Below are 7,352 nucleotides of genomic sequence, written 5' to 3'. Positions count from 1 at the left end.
GATCCCACAAAAGCTCAATGGGGTTAAGACCCAATTATCTTTTTTCCAATGTCCGTTTCTTTGCCCACTCTTTTTCTTTTTCTGTTTCAAAAGTGGCTTTTTCTTTGCAGTTTTTCCATAATGCCTGCACCCCTGAGTCTTCTCTTTACTGTTGTACATGAAACTGGTGTTAAGTGGGTAGAATTCAATGAAGCTGTCAGCTGAGGACATGTGAGGCATCAATTTCTCAAACTAGAGACTCTGATGTACTTATCCTCTTGTTTAGTTGTAAATCTGGCCTTCCCCATCTCTTTATGTCCTTGTTAGAGCCAGTGGTTCTTTGTCTTTGAAGAAATGCCCATGACTAAATCCGCCACTGCATCAAGACGTTGGTTGAGAAAATGCCAAGAGTACAATTCTTTTGAAAGGTAGTGTGTGTATATATATATATACCGTATTTTTTACTATGAATTTCTTTTTTTTAAATCCTGTTAAATTCACCGCAAAAAAATACGATAACCACGTTTCAGGCTTTACAGGATGTAATTTTGATGACTATATTTTACGTTGCATTACCATTGTTTACATTATTAAATGATAAACTTGATATATTAACCTTCGGAAACTATAAGAATATGCTTTTCACTTTTATAATGTATTTTTAATCACTGTTGTAATTACAGAAGAGCACATGATGGCATGAAGTTCATCAATAGTGGCCCTTCCTTGAGCAAAGACCAATAAACTTGTTGAGTGTGCTCAGTGTGACTGTTACCATCAGGGTAACACATGTGAAATTTAAATAATGCTATAAACATTAACTAAACTACATCAAATATATCACAGAACACCCCAAAGTACATAACTGATATTAAAAAAAGAAGATGCATAACAAATTTTCTCTTCTTTCTGTCTTTCAGTCATGAATTAGATACATAACTATTCTCATAAAATATAACAAAATGTAATAGGTCACACTGGGAATTAGATTATTGTTTTTACTGTAATTTTAACAATAATATACAGTAAAAAGTACATGTTCTCTCTTGTTAAACATAATATAACATTTTACCATTAATTATAGGGGAAATTCATACTTTTTACATCATTTTTTTTTTTTTATAACAGTTTACTGTAAAACTACTTGTATTGTCTTTTTTTATATTTAAAAAAAATTTACAGTATATTTTAAGGTAACTACCCGTTAACCCGTTATTTTACTGTAGCATTTTTACAGTCTTTTACCATTAAAATGACTGACATTTGTACAGTGTGTATGTATATTTACTGTATATATAAAAAATATATCATAAAATATAATAAATAATATAATATAAAATTATAATATATAATAAAATAGAAAACTCATTACTCGTTATTTTTTTTGGATCAGTTCAGATGAGGTATAGTATTCTTATGTACAAGAACTACTCAATCCCAGTCACACAACCTAGTGTAGCAAAAGCCATATTTCCCTACATCTAATCCAATTGGATCTTGCTCAAAGGTACTCTTTTTTTGAAGTTCATCCTCTTGGCTTCACTGTGATGGTGCGTTCCTCAAACAGGCCTGTGCATTTATAGCCTATGACCAGGCCCTTCACATATTCACCCCTGGGATTGCACACACCTTTAGAAAACAAGAATATAACTCATATTAAATCCCCCAACAGGTTTGGGCACTGGTCCACATTTTCACATATGGCATTAGGAGACTGCATTACCAAGAAAAATGTGCATTGACTATAAAAGCATAAATCTGGGGTTTAGTTGATTTCAGCAGGTGCTGGGTTTATCATCAGCCATACCTCATTTATGACAAACGTTGAAGAATATTCTGAGGTTGTTGGCTGATTTCAGGGTGGCATTTCACAGCATCTGTTTTGTGAAACACAAGGCCTTAGAGTGCAATACAATTTATTGACTGTTGTTCCACAGTTATAAACATTTTCACAAGAAGATGATCCTCTAGACTGTGACAGGACATTTAAAAATCTGTAAAGCCTTCTAAAGAGTTTAAAACTGCATGCTGATTGCAGTGACGTGCGGTGATGTCTTAAAGAGGCTAGGCACTGAGTTATGAAAGCCAGATTACCTGATTTATTGTTTAAGCTAATAATACGTAATAACAGTGAACATTACGCACAAGCGCGGCATATCAAGAAATGTCCAAATCAGGATGTATATCGTGTACACTCACTCACTCTCTCTCACACACACACAAGCGCACAGCCACATAGCCAATCTTTTCTTACATACCAATCAGTTTGAAATGATCGGATAAGTTGTGGGCCCTTTTGCTGTACTAGTCCATCTAAGGCTGGCGTAGACCTCCCTCTTGCAATTAACTCATATTTGGAATTAAAATCGAGCTTGGAAAAATTTCTTAATTCCGTGATTACAGCCGGTGCTGTCATTTTGATTTTGATTTTGGCTAGCTGTGGTGTAATGACGTTAGCTACGCAAATGTCCAGGAATATCTCGATTTTAATTGGTCCATGTCTGATACGTAACGGAGATGATTACGGGCATAACATATTTACGTCAAAAGGCACAGCAGATTTGTGCTTTTTGCCGTACATGTTAAAGAATACAGGATCGAAGTGCGCATGCACAACATGGGTTTTCCTCGTGTCGTCTGCAATGAATGGACCGTAAAAGCACTGCTTATTCTACCATTTGTTTTTAGTTGATTATGCGTAACTGCTACATTTGTCATCATAACGTCTAAACAATTGGAATAACACACATATTGCATATATAAAAATCACAAGAATAAAAAGTAAAAATATAAATACAAGTTTATTATTTAATAAACATTTTATTTTTGAATTTTGGCAGGGTAGGCAGTGCCTAGTTTGCCTACCCAGACCGCACGTCAGTGGCTGATTGGCAGTGATGGAAAGAGTACAGATTTCTTTACTTAAGTAAAAGTACTGCTCCTGAAGAAATAATTCACTTGAGTACAAGTAGAAGTACTGAGAAATATTATGACTAAGAGTAAATAAGTAGTTTGCCAAAAAACTACTCAAGTAATGTAGGGGTATTTTGTATGCTATATTTAGAAGGAAACCGTTAATGTGCCTTCATTCTCACACCATTATATGTAAGGGTATTTTGTACTGATGAATTTAGATGGGAACTGTTAAAGTGCATGAATCTGGTTCCGAAGAGATCCAGAGAAGACCACCAGGGGAGAGACATAGCAGAGAGTGCAGAAGGGAAGAGACAAGAGAGGAAGAGAAACTTCCTGTTTGGAAACATTTGAACTGAAATTGGCCGCATCCCCAAAGGTGTCTGTGCCAATCAGAAGTGACTTTGAGCCACATGGTCAACTGGGCTATCTTTTTCGACAGTTTACAGTTTCAGATTCTTACAAATCTCCAACTCAAAAATAGTGCATATTTAATCATTAACTTTTATATCTTGAATATGGTACAAGAGACATGATATTCGTTGTCATTAGCTATGTAACCAAGTGAGCATTTGCATACTAAACTTGACATTCTTTCATGAATATTATTCATATAGGTAACAAAATGTGAAAATCCTTGGTTACAAATCATACTGGTTAATTCCTTGGTTATACAACATGGATAAAATATTACACACATTTTAAAGAGGTACACCAGGCTCTAATCAATTAATTATTTTGACTGTATTTTTTTTATATATGTAATGCATCCTTGGTGAATTGCAACCTTTTTATTCAAGAACAAAAATGTCTTTGTGTTCTAAAAATGGAAGCGTATATACTATATATACATTTCATAATGTAAATTGTAACGTAATTACTGTAGTATTATACATGCAGAAGAATTGAAACAACATGATTTGAATCTAGGAAAAACCCAAACTTTTTAATCCTGGAATTCCTCAACATCATAAATTAGCAGACCAAGCATCAACAGTCCCACTGAAGGCCTGACTTTGGACAATAAAATGGTCAAAACACTCTAAACACCATAATTCAAAGCAAAAAGGGTCATTGGTCAGCAAGGCCCCCTCAGCTTTTTCTGAACTTCCACACAGAGTTAGAGCAGACTTTTCCTTGAAAGATTTCCAAAAGACCATCAGATTGGCATGACTCTAATACTAACACATTTCATCTTAATCCAGGAACATTCTACACAAAGTCACAGTACTTTTCAGATTTAACCTTCTAAAATGTACAGAATGCATTAAATCCACGATTTATACAATACCCAGTCTTGCTAGGTAATTTTGACAATTTCTTTGAACTGTGGTAACTTGTATAACTGACAAATTAAGTGCTAACATGATTTTAGTTTGATAAAATCGTGACCTAAACTGTTACGGTGTCAGCATTTACTAATATGCGTCATGCGCTTCAATGTGAAAGCAGTGCATGTCCCTGGTAAATGTTTGGTGGTGACGGATACACTTTCTTGGAATCTTCTTAAAGGACACTGCCACACAGATGTGGAGGATGAGGTGAAGGCATATGTTGAAGCAGTTGTTACATCTAAAGAGGTGTCACAATCAAAGCTAGATGCCATTAGAGAGGCCACAGAAATGCAGATCTCCAGGTAGTGATAAGCTTTCGCAGCAAGGGTTGGCCAAAGCATCTACCCTTCCAGCTGAGTGGCTATCACACTGCTAGTGCTTCCTTGTCTGTTGTCAATGGGATGCTCCTGTATGAGGACGGTGTTGTCATTTCAGAGTCTATGAGGGAGGAGGTGTTCAGCCGAATTCATGAAGAGCCTCAAGGTCTATCCAAGTGCTGTCAGAGGGCAAAGATGTCAGTTTGGTGGCCTGCAATAGGTAATTACATTACCAGGAGGGTCTTAATGTGCACCTTTTGTAGGGCCCACAAACCCACGCAAAGGAAATAACCTTCATTCACTCCCCCTTGCCTGCTGGTCCCTGGTGCAAAATTGCAGCAGATTTATATGCGTTGAATGGTAAAACATACTTAATAGTTGTGGACTACTACTCATGTGACATCAAAATAGCCAATCTTCAGACACCATTCAGCTTCCATGTTATCAGCAGACTGAAGTGCATATTTGTAAGATGGGGAATTCCCAGGAAGCTTGTATCTGACAATGGCACACAGTTCACCTTGGCTGAATGTCAGCAGTTCAGAACAGACTACGATTTTCACCATAAAACCTCAAGTCCTCATTTCCCCCAAGCCAATGGAGCTACAGAGAGAGCAGTTCAAACTGCAGAGAGAGCAGTTCAAACTGCAAAACGGATTCACCCCAACCCGATCCTCATATGGAACTGATGTGCCACTGGGCGACACACATGGCTGCAACTGGTCTAAGCCTTGCCATATAATGACAGGATGACAGATCAGAACAAACCTGCCAATGCTTTTGGAAAAACACCAGCCTCAACCCATTGATTACAAAGCCGTGGAGTGGAAGGATAAGGCTGCAAAGGAATCCTATAAGTTCTTCTATGATCGGAGACACTCTGCTCATGTTTTACCTGATCTTCAGCCTGAGGAGAAAGTTCTTCTTAAACTGGACAGTGAGAAAGGCTGGAAAAAACCAGCTGTGGTGCTGAATAAAACATCTAAACCAAGATTTTACATGGTGCAAACACAGAATGGAGCTGTCCTCTGCAGGAACCATAAAACTCTGCAAGCGATGCAATTGCAAGCAGATGCTACTGGGTATGGTGAACTTCAAGGAGGGAAGAATTCAAGCCCACCTGGTGCAGGAACTGTACGAGTAAGAGTTGTGAAAACACCAAAACGTTACTTAGACTAAAATCAGTTTACAGAGACTGATTGGGGTGTTCTATTCTATTGTTCTTATTTGGAAAAACAGAGATATAAGAGAATGTTATATCATATTGTTCTTTAATGTCTTTTGACCTATTTGAATTGGCCATTCAAATTGTACCTGTACTGGCAGGGACTCCAACCATATATATATTTGGAGCCCAGGGAAATGGGCAGTAGGGAGTTATGTGGTTCAATGAAATGTGTAGCTCATGCAGTATGTTCAAAAAATGCATAGTTGTTAAATAACATCATAGTTCCCTCTCGTGACAAGAACAAAAGTAACAGCTGACCTACCTGCTCTGACAATGTAGTTCAGTTTTCTACTAAGGAAGGCAAAGTCTTTACCGGACAAATTATTTCCTCCTATGTAGTCCTGTACATCTCTTATAGGTTTTGTGCACGGAAAACAAGCCTACAGCCTCGGGCTTCAGGGATGCACTGTGGCAGGTTACCATGTTACCACTGCAACTGAAAACCCTTTCAGAAGGGGAACTTGTGGCTTGTACCAAAAGATACTTCTTTGCCAGATGACTCAGTGCTGGAAATAAAATGTCATGTTCCTTCCACCATTTGAGAGGATCTGTATCACTCTCTACATTATCTAACTGCAAGTAGCTTGAAAGTTCATAAAAGTTTTAATTGCCTACCTCAGTGCATGCTGGTTGCTGTGCTCTGATTGAAGAAGCTTTCCAGTGACTTCTTAGCTGTTGGTGGCACTTCTGCTTCTTTGTCAGCAGGCTTGTGCACAGTGGGCACATCTGGGTCAGGCTGACAGCTGCCCTGGTCAGCCAGCAGAGACTCTTTGTGTCTCAATGCATCGGGGGATATATTTGACCCTGAATTGTGGATCCACAAGTGAGGCCATGTCCAACAAGTCACTAGTGGCTCGGTCAGCATACCTGGCATTGAGGTAATCCACAGTGCAAGTCTTGATCGAATCGCACAGCTGTGTACCAGGAAACTTGCCTTGAAAAGGTGTAGCATAGGTCTGACATATGAGAGATTGACATACTCCTCACCTGACAGAGCATCGGTGAAGTCCTGAAGGAGTTTCAGAGCTTTCTGGACTGCCTGCAGGACCTCTATGTCCTGCCATGTAAGGGACAAGATGCCTGGACTTTTGTGAATGCTCCCTCCTTCTCCAAGAACCTCTTGATCATTTGCTGCCTTGATCCACAGCTTGTGGCTGCCTCTGTGATGAGATGGTGAGCCGGCAGACCCAGCTGAATCTGGACTTCAGCCAGCTCTCTTCTTTTCCCCCTGCTACAGGAGAAGCTGCTGACAATTCTCTTACACAGAGAAATGGTCCGGGTGATGCGGTTGTCATCCACGCCATGTCCTATCAAAATCAGAATCAACTGTATTGGCCAAGTGTGCTTATGCATTCAAGGAATTTTAATCAGTAACTTCTAGTTCTTAAATTCTGTGTTTCACTCAAAAACAAAAGAGAAAGTCAACAAAAAAGAAAAAGAAAATAAATAAATAAATAAATAGAAATTATAAATAGAATACTGGAGGTATGTATGTATGCACAACAAGGTATGTCACAACTATACAGAGTGTTGTTATGGCTGAATAATTTATAACAGTATACAGCAGTTGTATATGCTGTG

The sequence above is a fragment of the Xyrauchen texanus genome, chromosome 47, assembly GCF_025860055.1.
Source record: "Xyrauchen texanus isolate HMW12.3.18 chromosome 47, RBS_HiC_50CHRs, whole genome shotgun sequence".
Taxonomy (NCBI): domain Eukaryota; kingdom Metazoa; phylum Chordata; class Actinopteri; order Cypriniformes; family Catostomidae; genus Xyrauchen; species Xyrauchen texanus.
The sequence above is the reverse complement of the archived record's forward strand: the minus strand, read 5'-3'. Positions refer to the sequence as shown.